General features: G+C 36.5%; 1 non-coding gene across 1 annotated transcript; it reads left to right on the top strand.

Annotated features, from left to right (window-relative positions):
- Positions 1 to 1,907: 1,907 nt before the first annotated feature.
- Positions 1,908 to 2,014, top strand: LOC141610235 (small nucleolar RNA R71). Its single transcript, XR_012528133.1, has one exon. It is a non-coding gene; the product is annotated as a small nucleolar RNA R71 (small nucleolar RNA).
- Positions 2,015 to 15,703: the final 13,689 nt, after the last annotated feature.

The following is a 15,703-nucleotide window of genomic DNA, read 5'->3' as shown; positions in this document are numbered from 1 at the left end:
ACCTGTTGAGTTGATAGAGACAACTCTCCCACTTTCTTATCTTGGCCAATGAGTCCATCCTCTTCATTGCTTGACTTTGGTGAGCTTTTCAAGCTCTCTTTGTTACAATTCACTTGCTCTTTGAATGGAGCATCATCAATTTTCTACTTCCATTGGAATTCCGACTTCTTCCTATCATCCTTCCGGCTATAATGATCAACCTTAAAACATGGTTCATGCAAACGGGGAGCTCTCATGGTCTTGTCAAGATTGAAAGTTATGCTCTCATCTCCCACTTCTAGAGTGAGCTCTCCATGCTTCACATCAATCACCGCACCCGCGGTGTGCAAGAAAGGTCTTCCTAGAATGATTGGAATGTTGGAGTCTTCTTCCATGTCAATAATGACAAAGTCCACCGGGATGAAAAATTTCCCAACTCTTACGGGAACATCTTCCCATATCCCTAATGGTGTCTTCGTCGATCTATCGTCAATTTGGAGTGTGATATTGGTGCATTTAAGCTCTCCCATCCCTAACCTTTTACTCACCGAGTACGGCATAACACTCACACTAGCCCCTAGATCACATAAGGCTTTGTTGATCGTGGTGTCGCCAATGGTACACGGTATTGAGAAGCTTCCCGGATCTTTAAGTTTTGGAGGTGAACTCCCTTGAAGTATTGCACTACTCACCTTAGTGAAGGCGATAGTCTCAAGCTTCCGGATCGACTTCTTCTTTGTGAGGATGTCTTTCATGTATTTTGCATAGGCTGGCACGTGATTGATTAATTTCGTGAAAGGAATTGAGACTTCCAAATTCTTCACAATTTCCATAAATTTTCCAAGTTGGTCATCATATTTAGGCTTGGCTTAACGACTCGGAAAAGGAAGTCTAATCACAATGGGCCCCTTCTCCTTGACCTTGTCTTCATTTTTCTTTCAAATTTCTTCATTTGATGGTTCTCCATCCTTGGAGATTTGCACAACTTCTTCTTTGTCACTAGCTTCCACAACTTCATCCTCAACTTGCTTCTTCGGTGCTTCATACCTTGTACCACTCCTCAAGTGAATGGCACTAACCGTTTCATGTCTTGGGGATTACTTTGAGGTGGTAATTGCCCCTTTTGTCTTTGTGAGCTTGAAGATGCTAGTTGAGTCAATTGGGTTTCCAACATTTTGGTGTGAGCTAGGATGTTGTTGATGGTGATTTCCTTTGTTTGACTATCCTTTTGCATTTGAGTGAAAAACTCTTTTTGATTCTTTTGCATTTGGAGGACCGCTTCTTGAACATCAAAACCTTGGTCATTTTGTTGATTGTATGGAGTTTGATTTTGGTAACCTTGGTTTTGGTTGTAAAAGGGTCTTTGATTTTGGTTTCTCATGGGAGGTGGGGTATATGTTGGTTGAGGGTTTTAAACATTTTGGCTTTTGTATGAGAGATTTGGATAAAATTTGGTGTTTTCATTGTAATAGTTTGAATAAGGGGTACCACTCTTGTATGCTTGAAAAGCATTCACTTGTTCATTTATTCCTCTACATTCACTTTGGTCATGTCTCAAAGTTCCACAATTCTCACATATCCCACTTGGGATTGATGAAGATGCCGTCATGGCATTAACATAATGCTTTGGTGAATTTGAGGCTTCTTCAAGTCTAGCCATAGCTTTTTCAAACTTCAAATTGATGGTATCAATGTGAGCACTAAGTTGAGCACCCAATTGAGTAATGGAGTCCACTTCATGCTTTCCTCCTCTAGTAGCCTTGCGAGGTCTACTATATTGTGTGTTATGGACCGTCATTTCCTCAATTTTGTTCCAAGTTTGATTGTCATCAACTTCGGTGAACATTCCATTTGATTCCATGTTGAGAATGTTTCTTGAGTCTTCATAAAGACCGTTCCAAAATTGTTGTACCAAGAACTACTCGCTAAGTCCATGATGAGGATATGAGCGACAAATTCCTTTGAATCGCTCCCAAGCATCATACAAAGATTCTTCATCTCTTTGCTTAAAGCCCGTAATTTGAGCTCTTAGCATGTTAGTCTTTTCCGGTGGATAGAACTTTTTGTAGAAAGCTAGAGCCAACTTCTTCCAAGAATCAATTCCGAGAGTAGCCTTATCAAGGCCTTTCAACCATTGTTTCGAGGTGCCAATTAGAGAAAAAGGAAATAAGACCCATCGAATTTGGTCTTGAGTTACACCGGTTTGAGAAATTGCATCACAATAGTCGCAAAAAGTCTCCATATGAGAGTGAGGGTCTTCACTAGGCATTCCCCCAAATTGGCTTCTTTCGACTAATTGGATAAATGCGGATTTGGTAATAAAATTTCCGGTTAAGTGTTGTGGTGTGGGAGTACCATTGGGTAGGTTCTCCTCGGTTGGTACGGAATGTGATAAAAATTTAGGCATTGTGGGTTGATTTTGTGTTGGATTTTATGTTGGGTTCTCCTCACCTTCTCTTGCAAAAGGGTTGATGAACTCAATAGTATTTGGTTGAATATCTACAACCTCACCAATACCTCTCAAAGTTCTCCTAGCAAGTCTTCTATTGTTTGTAAAAGTCCTTTCAATTTTGTGATCAAAGGGTAACAAGTTACCTTGTGATCTTCTAGACATGCAAAATATCAAACAACTCGAAAATAATTAGAACCAACCTTGAGGAGTTGTACTTCCCCAAGGCAAAGAAAGACACAACTAATAACAATACAAGAAAATCTAAATCAAGTTAACACCGTCCCCGGCAACGGCACCATTTTTGGTCGTGATCCCTTATGAGGGGTTTAGTTTTCAGTACTTGTCGTTAGGAGCACCTAGACCTAAACACAATTTATAACTTCACAAACAACTCTACAATTTAGTAAAGACGCAAGTAAAGGTCGGATCCCAAGGGACGGGAATTGAGATGAGGTTTTCTATTGCAACTAGTGGTGTCTAAGGGTGTCACAATTTGGGGTTTGAGGTAGAAGATCAGTAAACTAAATAGCAATGAAAGTAAACAAGCAAGATGAATTACAAGAGATGTAAACAATTGATAAAAAGCACTAGGGTGTCATGGGGTCATAGGGGATTCATAGGAATTGATCATACAAACATATTCTCAAATTATAAGCAAGCAATTATTGTTGTGATGGATCGAGTTGGTTTATATCTTACAATCCTAGGAAAGTTTGGGTCTCGGAGCCGAATCGATTAGATTGTACAACACCTACAAGTCGACTTAATCTTCCCTACTCAACTATATGCATGGTCTAATGAGACTCGAGTTGGTTTTGAAGGAAATGAAGATCTATATACATGCTAACATACTCATATATGTTAAAATTAATTTGTCATAAAATTAAATACGGATTTTATGCATGCAAACGAATAATAAAATAGAGGAGAAATCATATTCTTACAATGGGTATTTCGGTTTAATGGGCACAAAAGAAATCTCCTTTTCTTTTGTTCTTGAGCTTTCCTTATGGATGAACAAAGATCCAAGTGTAGGATCTCTCCCAAGGAATTATACCCAAAGCTTACTCTTAATAAAATTAATATAATGTATACTAGATGATATTAATTTTATAAGAAAAATGACCCAAAAATATTATAAACTTCTTAATATTTTCGGCTATGGGAGAGAAGAAGAAGAGAGATTTTTGTCTCTCTAGAAATCTTATTTTGGATGAGTAAAAATGAATGAATAAACACTACTTCATACATAGTGAATATTAGGCAAAATAATAAGAAAAATCTCCAACATTTTTCTTCCCAAAACCGGTGGGAGTGGAGGAAATAAAAGAGCCAATGCATGCCCTAGTTTGCCTTCACAATGCAAACTAGGGTTCCATGGCTACTAAAGCATATAATTATTGTGTTTTCCACTAATAATACAAACACAATATTTAGCTTATTTCTCCTCCAATTTTCGGCACATTGTATAATATGGTATCCATTTTATTTTTGTCAATTTTGTCTTATGTCACATGTCATATGTCACACAAATTTTTTATGTATTTTTAACGTATTAAAAATCAACGTATTAGTAAAAATACGTCATATACAAAATTGACTTAGTAATTCATAATTACTTGTACCAAAATATTTTACCGTTTATAAATCGCATTTATAATAATTCATTCAAATTTAATTGTTTCCTTAAACAATAATTTCATCCGAGTAATGATACAATTCAAGTACTCAGACCGTATCTCATTTAATCACATTTTAATGCGATACGTAAATTTTACTTCCAAAATTGTCCGTCAATTTTCAAGTATTTTAATTAACTCGTAACATTATACGATTAATTAAATAATCAATTAAGAGTGTCGCCCTATAGGTATGACCTAGGGGGTCAACTGATCACCACCGTCGTACGACAGTAATGTCAAACTCTAGTCAGCCAATCATTACCGATATATATTGACCGATTGTGGTAAAAATACTTCCCAATTGTATTCTTTAAAATGAGATTTAATAATGATATTTAAATCATGTGATCGCACCATTGATGAGGACACATTTCCCAACAATCTCCCACTTGTCCTCGACAAGTGTGCGTCACCAATTCTCTTGTCCTATTACTATCTCCCACTCAATGCAAGGTGTCTTTCAGGTCGTACTTGCAAGTGATCATATCGAGAGTGGTTTCCTCGATCTGGAGAATAACTGATTGACCGGACTTATCTATCATAGATACTTTCCGAGCGTGGCCACGCATTTCCAGTTCATTACTCCTCGAGTGGCCCTGAGATATTGTTATAACCCTGACTAGGGGTGGACAATTCCTATCGCACTCATTCCCTTCGACTAGCCACAGCCATCACAACCCAAAATATGCCCATTTGACCCCATTTACGAAGGTCGTAGTAACACAAATCAAAGTTAATCTGAAACTGTGCCATCTTAGGTGAACAGTCTTTAGTCAAAAGAATCGACTCATTTGAATACTATAGTAGCTCTCGCCACGACCAGGCTATATAAATTTGCCAGAACTCTATAAGCGGTCATTAGGCCCGACAAAATGTTCCTAACAGTCTGCCTATGTGATCGACTAGTCATCTCACATGACTCTATGGCACTTGAACTTGCCATCAATCGCCTCACACTCTAGTCAGTTCGAGACGTCACCTCATACAAGTGACTATGGGCAAATACTATGTTAATCCGTGTTCACTTTAACGGGGTTCAATTGTCTCTACAACCCGTTTGGATGTAACAATGTATAAATTAAAGATAAAAGACAAATGTGATTATGAACATGAACAAAAACAACACTTTTATTTCATTTCAAAATCTAACCAAAACTTGGCACACGTTTAAGTCCCATGGACGTAACATGTCCATCATGTTTAGCCTGCGATAAAGGCTTGGTGAGCGGATCGGCTATGTTGTCATCCGTCCCAACCTTACAAATCGCAATTTCCTTTCTTTCAATGAAATCTCTTATTACATGATATTTTCTAAGTACATGTCTAGATCTATTACTAGACTTTGGCTCCTTAGCTTGGAAGATCGTCCCACTATTATCACAATAGAGAGTGATGGGATCATTGGCGGTAGGTACTACTTTTAGACCTTCCGTGAATTGCACGATCCAAACGACTTCCTTAGCGAGCCTTCGATCGATTTGCGATGTACTCAGCCTCCGTTGTAGAATCCATGATTCTGACTTCCTTGAAGCTTCTCCACTTACGGCACCACCATTGAGCATAAAAACGAAACCAAACTTGTGATTTCAAGTCATCTCTATCTGTTTGAAAACTTGAGTCCGTGTATCCATTAACACGCAACTCGGTGTCTCCTCCAAACACAAGGATAGAGTCCTTAGTTCTTCTCAAGTACTTAAGGATGTTCTTGACAGCAATCCAGTGACTCTCACCTGGATTTCCTTGATATCTACTCGTCATGCTCAAGGCATACGAGACATCAGGACGTGTGCATATTATGGCATACATGATTGATCCAACAGGGGAAGCATAAGGGATCAACTTCATGCGTTCAACATCATGGGGTTCGGAGGGACATTGAGTCTTGCTCAATATCGTCCCGGTTACCATAGGTACCAAACCCCTTTTGGATTTGTCCATGCTGAACCGTCGAAGAATCTTATCAACATAAGACTCTTGACTTAGTGCCAATATCCTCTTGGATCTATCTCTATGGATCTGGATACCTAATATGCGTTGTGCCTCTCCTAAATCCTTCATTTGGAAGTGGTTACCTAACCACTTCTTAACAGAAGACAACATTGGAATATCATTTCCAATGAGTAGTATGTCATCGACATACAAGATTAGGAACACAACATTGCTCCCACTGAATTTCATGTATAAACATGGTTCCTCAACACTTCGAGTGAAACCATTTTCTTTTATAACATGATCGAATCGATGATTCCAACTTCTAGATGCTTGCTTAAGACCATAAATGGATCTCTTAAGCTTGCACACTTTGTTAGGATTTTTAGAATCAACAAAACCTTCGGGTTGTATCATGTACACCTCCTCTTCTAAATGCCCATTTAGAAAAGCGGTTTTGACATCCATTTGCCATATTTCATAATCATGAAATGCGGCAATCGCTAACAAAATCCGTATGGATCTTAGCATGGCTACGGGGGCGAAGGTCTCATCATAATGGAGACATTGGACTTGGGTAAATCCTTTTGCCACTAGCCTAGCTTTATAGACATCGTCATGTCCTTCTATGCCATTCTTGATTTTGAATATCCATTTGCATTGAAGAGGTCTTGCCCCTTTAGGCAAATCTACCAAGTCCCAAACTTGGTTTTCATGCATAGAATCCATTTCGGACTTCATGGCTTCAAGCCATAAGGAGGAATTTGGACTAGATATTGCGGCCTTGTAGGTGGCGGGCTCATCACTTTCCATAAGCAATACATCGAGTGTTCCATCTTCCTCGATAAGTCCCACATATCGATCTGGATGGCGAATTACTCGGCCCGTCCCTCTTAGTGGAGGAGGTACAACCGCATTAGACGACGAAGGAACTTCTTCTTGCGTCTCTACCTCGGTTTGTGGCTCTTGAACTTCATCAAGTTCAAAATTTCTCCCACTCTGTCTCTTAGAAATAAATTCCCTTTCTAAGAAGACAGCCTCACAAGACACAAACACTTTGTTATCTTGAGGTTTGTAGAAGTATTATCCTCGAGAGGTCGAGGGGTAACCTACAAAGATGCATTTTTCGGATCTTGGGGCAAGCTTGTTGTCGTTCTTAGTTTTGACGTAAGCATCACATCCCCAAATCTTCATATAGGATATATTGGGGATTTTTCCCGTCCACATCTCATATGGAGTCTTTTCGGTGGACTTAGTGGGACTATTATTCAAAGATCGAATTGCGGTTTGAATCGCAAATCCCCAAAACGAGTTCGGTAACTCGGTTTGACTCATCATGGAGCGAACCATATCAAGTAGGGTTCGATTCCTCCTTTCGGCAACACCATTGAGTTGTGGTGTTTCGGGTGGAGTAAGTTGTGATATAATACCACAACCTTTCAAGTGTGAATCAAATTCAAGGCTAAGGTATTCACCACCACGATCGGATCGTAGTGCCTTAATCCTTTTGTTCAATTGGTTCTCTACTTCGTTTTGAAATTCTTTGAATTTCCCAAACGCTTCACTCTTATGCTTCATTAAATAGACATACCCATGTCTACTCAAGTCGTCGGTGAAGGTTATAAAGTAGTCATAATTACCACGAGCGGTGATACTCATTGGTCCACATACATCGGTGTGTATGAGTCCCAATAGCTCACTAGCTCGTGTCCCTTTACCACTAAAAGGATTACGAGTCATTTTGCCAAGTAGGCAATATTCGCATGTACCAAATGATTGATAATCAAATGGTGTAATCACATTAGTTGAAATTAATCTTTTGATGCGATTCTCGTTTATGTGACCTAATCGACAATGCCAAATGAACGCTTCACTTGGGTCACTTGATTTGAGTTTCTTTGATTGAATGTTATAAATATCATTCGTTGGATTTGAGGTCTCTAAAATGTAAATGCCATTAATGGAAGAAGCTTGGCCAATAACCAAATCATTCCTAGAAATAGTACAATGATTGTTCTTAATGACAAAACAAAAACCGTCCATGTCTAGCATGGCGATTGAAATAATGTTTTTAGAGAGTGTAGGCACATAAAAACAATTATGCAAATACAACTCAAATCCATTTGGCAAAGCTAAAACATAAGTTCCCTTGGATTCGGCCGCTACCCGAGCTCCATTTCCAAGGCGTAGATCCACATCTCCCTTGCTAAGCCTCTCCACATCTCTTAAACCCTGTAAATGATTACAAAGGTGAGAACCACAACCGGTATCTAGTACCCATGTCGTAGTGGAAGTATAATTTATATCAATAACATAAATTTCTTTAGGAATTGTACCTTTTGGAGCAACGAGTCTTTCCCTTATATTTCGCAAATACATGGGACAATTCCTAAGCCAATGTCCCATGCCATAGCAATAATGGCACTCATCATTAACTTGCTTGAAGTTTTTGATTTTCTTTCCTTTCTTCTTGAATCTCTTGCCCTTTGAAGCAAGAACCTGATTGCTAGAGCTCCCACTAGCTTTGGCATCTTTATCTTACAGAGACAAAGACCCTATAGATCGTATGAGGTAGTCTTCCTGAGACGGACTCACACGAGGTCTAGTAGTAGTGGGTGGTTTAGAAGAAGTGATGAAGTCAAGGTTTCCATCCGAACCTATCCCAAAATGAAGTTCTCTAGTTGTATCGAGATTATTGTTGGAGCATACGTTGTCAAGAACATTGTGATATGACTCAATAGTTATCGGTGCGGTAGCATTTGATGGATTCATTGTAATGCACTACAAATATGGAGGAAAGAAAATATTAACATTTGTCTTTTTAAATCATACTTGCAAATTAACAAGATATGAACATTTATATAGTGACCTCTACCCAACTATAATAAATGATTCCAAGACCCAAATTCATATCGACTTAGGCACGGTAGGGCCGATTCATCCTTTATCAATATAACTCGGTGGATTAACGTTTAATCGATTCTACTTTTAGAACTCTTGGTCGATAACATTACATTTAACGATTATCTTTAGCCCAAAACACATTCGACAAGGGCACGGTAGGGCCGATACATCCCTTATCAAAAACTTTTGTTGAGTTCAATCCAAATTTCGAATAAATGTGTCCATGATCCAAATCCATATCAACTTGGGCACGGTAGGGCCGATTCATCCCTTATCAACATGAATTCGGTGGATTAACATTCATCACTCACTTCCCCTACGTAACAAGGTTTGTACCCCGGTAGGGCCGAGTGCACTTCCTCGCGAAATAGGTTTTCATGGTTTCTACTATTTGGTAAGGCTATGTCTCAATTGATTGTTTTAGCGAGAGGTCATGTCAATTTATTATCTATCACGTTTTAAGTGAACTAAAGCGGTGAACTACGATAATTTTAATTGACACGGTCGATAAACTCGATAAAATGACAATGCATGTTTAGTTATGGTGATTTAGCGATGCATGTGACATAAAATAAAATGCAAGCATAAAATAAATAAATCCTAGTATGGCCTTTCCTAAAATAGAAAAACTATTTAACTATTACATATTCGGAAACCAACTCCATTGGTCCCTTAAACTTCGGTTGTGGCACGCATCTCGAGGTAACACCGTCTTTATGTATCGCCATTCTTGAAGAAATCCGTCTTTGGGAACTCCGAGATAAATAAAATTACATAATAAATTACATAATTTCCTATTATACATTTGTAACTAAAATAAAATAAATCTATTAAATTACAAAACGGTGATACGAGATCACAATAAAAATTACAACCGAATCGATATTCCCATACATTTCGGGAAATACCAGTTAAAATCTAAGGCCATACTAAGTAAAATTACATAATTCAAAAATTACATAAATTAAAATTATGGCAATCATAAAGAAAATGCAGCATTATAATATGTATGAACATGCTCAATTTTATGCTAAATCGCCTTTAATTAGCCAATATCGTATATTACTCGGTTTTTACGGATTTGCGTGATTTCAACATTTTATAATCACAAAAATACATAAACTCATATTTATGCATAAGTTAATTACCCTAACCTCTTAGGACTCAAAATTTAGTCTTCACTAATAATTTGACCATAATTAACCCATATTTTATAAAATTGTTCATAAATGGACCAAAAAATACAAAAATAAGCCATAAACTTCAAATAAATCACAAAATTTCAAATAAATTCAAAATTCAAAATTTAAATTCATGAACATTCTGGAAAAATACCATGACACTCATAATGTTCAAAATCTTAGGTTAAAAATTTCGAAATTTTTTTTGGAAAAACAATGTTGCGGTTTATCGATTTTAACTAAAATAATCATAAAAAAATGGAAAAATTATTTTCATTAACTTTTCAATTTTAGATCTGAAAAATATAATAAAATGCAACATTAGACGTTTTTCCTAAGTCATAGATTATGTTTTTATTAATTTTACACTAATAATGTCACTATTTATGCTATTTTTCTTCAAAAATCCATAATTCATGCAAAAAGACTTCTTTATAGCCAATTAGTTTACACACATCTTGTAAAATTGCATGTGACAACATATTAATTTTCTATGACCAGATTCGAAATTTAACTTATATTAACCTATTTTTCACCTAAATCCGAATTTAATAATGAAAAATCCATTTTTCGAGCATAACAAGTCCAAAAATTATTAAAATTTACAGGTTATCTCAAAATAATATATGTGACAACATATCCAAAAATCAATTGAAAATTCGAAGTATAGCTAATTTTAGACCAAAAATGACATTTTTACTCATAAAATCATATTTAAATGCCATTATTTATAATATGAACAATAAAAATCCGAAAAATTAACCAAAATATCCAAAAACATTTTAGGACCAGAAATATTAACATGCATGGATTAATTTCGTGATATCTCATAATAACACAAATTTTACAAGTTTTATATGTTATTCTTATAACTCGGAAAAACTTTTAACCGATTTGCATGCAAACAACCGTGGCTCTTGATACCGATTGAAGGAAATGAAGATCTATATACATGCTAACATACTCATATATGTTAAAATTAATTTGTCATAAAATTAAATACGGATTTTATGCATGCAAACGAATAATAAAATAGAGGAGAAATCATATTCTTACAATGGGTATTTCGGTTTAATGGGCACAAAAGAAATCTCCTTTTCTTTTGTTCTTGAGCTTTCCTTATGGATGAACAAAGATCCAAGTGTAGGATCTCTCCCAAGGAATTATACCCAAAGCTTACTCTTAATAAAATTAATATAATGTATACTAGATGATATTAATTTTATAAGAAAAATGACCCAAAAATATTATAAACTTCTTAATATTTTCGGCTATGGGAGAGAAGAAGAAGAGAGATTTTTGTTTCTCTAGAAATCTTATTTTGGATGAGTAAAAATGAATGAATAAACACTACTTCATACATAGTGAATATTAGGCAAAATAATAAGAAAAATCTCCAACATTTTTCTTCCCAAAACCGGTGGGAGTGGAGGAAATAAAAGAGCCAATGCATGCCCTAGTTTGCCTTCACAATGCAAACTAGGGTTGCATGGCTACTAAAGCATATAATTATTGTGTTTTCCACTAATAATACAAACACAATATTTAGCTTATTTCTCCTCCAATTTTCGGCACATTGGATAATATGGTATCCATTTTATTTTTGTCAATTTTGTCTTATGTCACATGTCATATGTCACACAAATTTGTTATGTATTTTTAACGTATTAAAAATCAACGTATTAGTAAAAATACGTCATATACAAAATTGACTTAGTAATTCATAATTACTTGTACCAAAATATTTTACCGTTTATAAATCGCATTTATAATAATTCATTCAAATTTAATTGTTTCCTTAAACAATAATTTCATCCGAGTAATGATACAATTCAATTACTCAAACCGTATCTCATTTAATCACATTTTAATGCGATACGTAAATTTTACTTCCAAAATTGTCCGTCAATTTTCAAGTATTTTAATTAACTCGTAACATTATACGATTAATTAAATAATCAATTAAGAGTGTCGCCCTATAGGTATGACCTAGGGGGTCAACTGATCACCACCGTCGTACGACAGTAATGTCAAACTCTAGTCAACCAATCATTACCGATATATGTTGACCAGTTGACAGTAAAAATACTTCCCAATTGTATTCTTTAAAATGAGATTTAATAATGATATTTAAATCATGTGATCGCACCATTGTTGAGGACACATTTCCCAACAGGTTTATGTCTTACAAGTCTCATTGAAAAGATAGGTGATGGGTAAAAAATGCAAGGATTCATAGGCTCACATTTCATCAAACATAACATGCGCATAAGTTGAGATCACAGCAAGCAAGCAAATAAACTATGAAAACATATTAGATAAGCATGAATTATTCCCCATGTTGGTTTCCCCTAATTACCCATTAACCCTAGCTAAGGAAACTACTCGCTCAATATCATGTTGAACATGCTAGCAAGGTTGTCAATCATACCAACAAAGTAAAACATGATGAATAAATAATGATAATTAACAATAATTAAAAAGGGATTAAGAGAATTATACCTACTAATGATTGCAATAATAAAGCAAAGAATAATAGAAGTACTTGATGCTTGATTGGAAGGTTGTCAATCTCCCAATAATAACCCAAATAATCTTCAATTACCCAAAATAAAGGATGAACAAGAGAGAGATTAAGGAAATAAAACTTGTATTAAAACTTGATTAAATGTTGATTACAAGATTAAAGAGAGATTTGATTGATATTAACTACACTAAAGATTGCTACGAAGAACATGCTCTTCTAATTAGACTAATGGGGTATTTATAGTGGGGATTAGTTACATAAATTAGGGTTTACTAAGGGCTTAAATGACGATTAAGTCCTTGAGGAATCGCCGGTCTCAAGGGAGACTCCGGTCTCTTTTCCGCCGGTCTTAGAAAAAGATGCGCATCCTTCTTTGAAGTTTGTATAAGACGAAATAGCTGTAAGGGAATCCGGGCGTCTTAGGCACGGAACGGGCGGATTTGGGTGTTTCTGGACGGGCGTCCAGCTGGGGAAGATGCACGGATTGGCGGGGTTTTGGACGGGCGTGTTGTGCAGGAAGATGCTCGGATTGCACCTCCTGGACTGGCGTCTTGTAGACAAGCCGATCGGATTGTCTTACAGCTTCGTTCCTTCTTCTTTTCTTCCTTTTTCTTCATAAAATCCTTGAGGATTTCCTCGGGGATGCAAGGATCTTTTCTCATCATTGCCCATCTACCATAGTATGTACAAAGGCCTTCTAATCTTGTCTCTCCTTGATGCTTGGTCATTGAATTCAATCAATTTAGCCTCATTTTGCCATGAAAATGCAAGGTTTGCACTCCTTTCCTACCAAGGACACAAAACCTCAAAGAATATGCAAAACAAAGGACTAAAGACAATAAATGACCCAAATGGTTAGGGTTTAGGGTTTAGGACGGGCGGCCTGTTGGCTTGGACGAGCGTCCTGGGAGGCTTCTGGACGGGCATCCCTATGGTAAAGACGCTCAGATTCTTTCAGTCTTGGACGAGCGTCTTTATGGTTGGACGAGCGGATCTCATCCCAGCCTTCCTTTTCTTCTTTTCTTCCTCTCTTCTTCCAATAATCCTCCGGGATTTAGTCGGGGATGCAAGGATTTCTTCATCATTTCACATCTACTATAATATGTACAAAGGCCTTCTAGTCTTGTCTTCTCTTTGATGCTTGGTCATTAAATTCAATCAATTTAGCTCTATTTTGCCATGAAAATGCAAGGTTTGCACTCCTCTCCTACCAAAGAAACAAAACCTCAAAGAATATGCAAAACAAAGAACTAAAGATAGTAAATGACACAAATATGCACTAAAAACCATAGGAACGAGGCTAATTCGGGGACTCAATATGCTCAAATAATGGTCACATCAAATATCCCCAAACCGAACATTTGCTCGTCCCGAGTAAAGAGGTGACAAAAACTAGGACCCTTATTTAAATTATCCTACTAATATAGCCGATATGAGACAATTAGCGGGTCTCACTCCGCCCCTTCAACTCACAACAAGACAACCATGAGGTAGGATGCCTTCTTGCAAGGCAAGGTGTGTCTTGCCAAAATGGCGACACATCCAAGCATTAAAGCACACAAAATCAAGTAATGGATGCATCTACAAAAGAATAGCCACTTTCCTCATCTAAGTGGCGGAAATTATCTAAAGGGGAAGCAATTCAAGGGTACACACTCCTTCATAGATGCAATTTCTTCAAACTACTAAGCCTAGAAGGATACCAATAAATCACCTCCAAGTTGTGTCAAGCTAGGGTACCTTTGTCCTCAATCGTTAAATGCTTTTGTCAAGAATAGACTCCTTATGGTGTTAGAAACAGTGGAGGATCGCGGAATTCCCCTTCTTGCCTAGACAAGAAGAAGGGTCATCCCCTCTCTACCATGCACATAAATGGATACGATGGATAAAGGGATCGATATTATTTGAGTTTCATTTTGGGAGTTTGCTTTTGTTGTTATTTTTCCCCCCAATTTCTTGTGGCATATAACATTTGAGAACACTTTCTTTTTGCCATTTCTTTTTAATTTTTAGCATTTTTCAACACTTGACAACTTTTCAACTTTTTGCATTTTTCTTTTGAACATTTTCAAAGTCACCCCATATGTAGTGAGGGTGCCTTAAATTTGAAGCATAGGAGTTTTCATTTTTGTTACTCCTCTTTTCTTTTGATGCATTTGCAAACTTTTTCTTTTCTTTTCTTTTCATTTCTTGAACTCAAATTTTTGAACAATTTTTGTGCCCATTCCCTTTGATGACAAAATATATGGTAGAACATGGATGAATGATGGTAGCATGGTTTCAAGGGTCATCTTGGAATAAACAGTAGCCAAGGAGTTATCACACCACAAGGTACTCTTAACTAGGCCTTAATCCATTGGTCAAAGGATACTAGCATGACACATCCTAGGGTGTTTTACAAGTATTCTAACAAGCAAAGTCTTAAGAAGAAAAAGCATCTACTAGGGCCTATATACACTTGTAAAGCTTCCCAAGTAGACGGTTTCACAAAATTTTTCTAACATGCAAACTATGTGCCATGATGCAACTAACATATATACATCCTAATTCATATGCTTCTACCAACTAGTATACCAAATAAACTAAATGCAAACCTAAATTCACATTGTTTTTACCGCATCAATCAAAATAAAGCCACATAGTCATTAACATAAAGAGGAAAAAGGAGATTGGAATGATCATACCATGCGGTCTTCAATATCCTAATGTCTCGGATGTGGCATAGTCAATCAATGTGAACAAGGATGAACAAACACAATATATACAAGACTAAACTAAAAAGGAATGAACATGTTTTTGATTTTTTCAATTTTTCAAATTTTTTTGATTTTTCGAATTTTTTTTTTTTTTTTGGATTTTGAATAAAAGTCAAGTTAGAATTTGCCATCCCCACACTAGTTTGGGCATTGTCCTCAATGACCAATACGATAGGAAATTATGCATGTATATGCATGATTTTTAAACTAAATGCAAATTACACTAAGCTACACTACATGATGCATGTGTTTTTGTTATGGCGGAGAGCATAATTTAAATTAGCTCCCACTGC

This window comes from Silene latifolia, chromosome 10 (assembly GCF_048544455.1).
Source record: "Silene latifolia isolate original U9 population chromosome 10, ASM4854445v1, whole genome shotgun sequence".
Taxonomy (NCBI): Eukaryota; Viridiplantae; Streptophyta; class Magnoliopsida; order Caryophyllales; family Caryophyllaceae; genus Silene; species Silene latifolia.
This window is presented reverse-complemented; position numbering and strand designations above follow the sequence as displayed.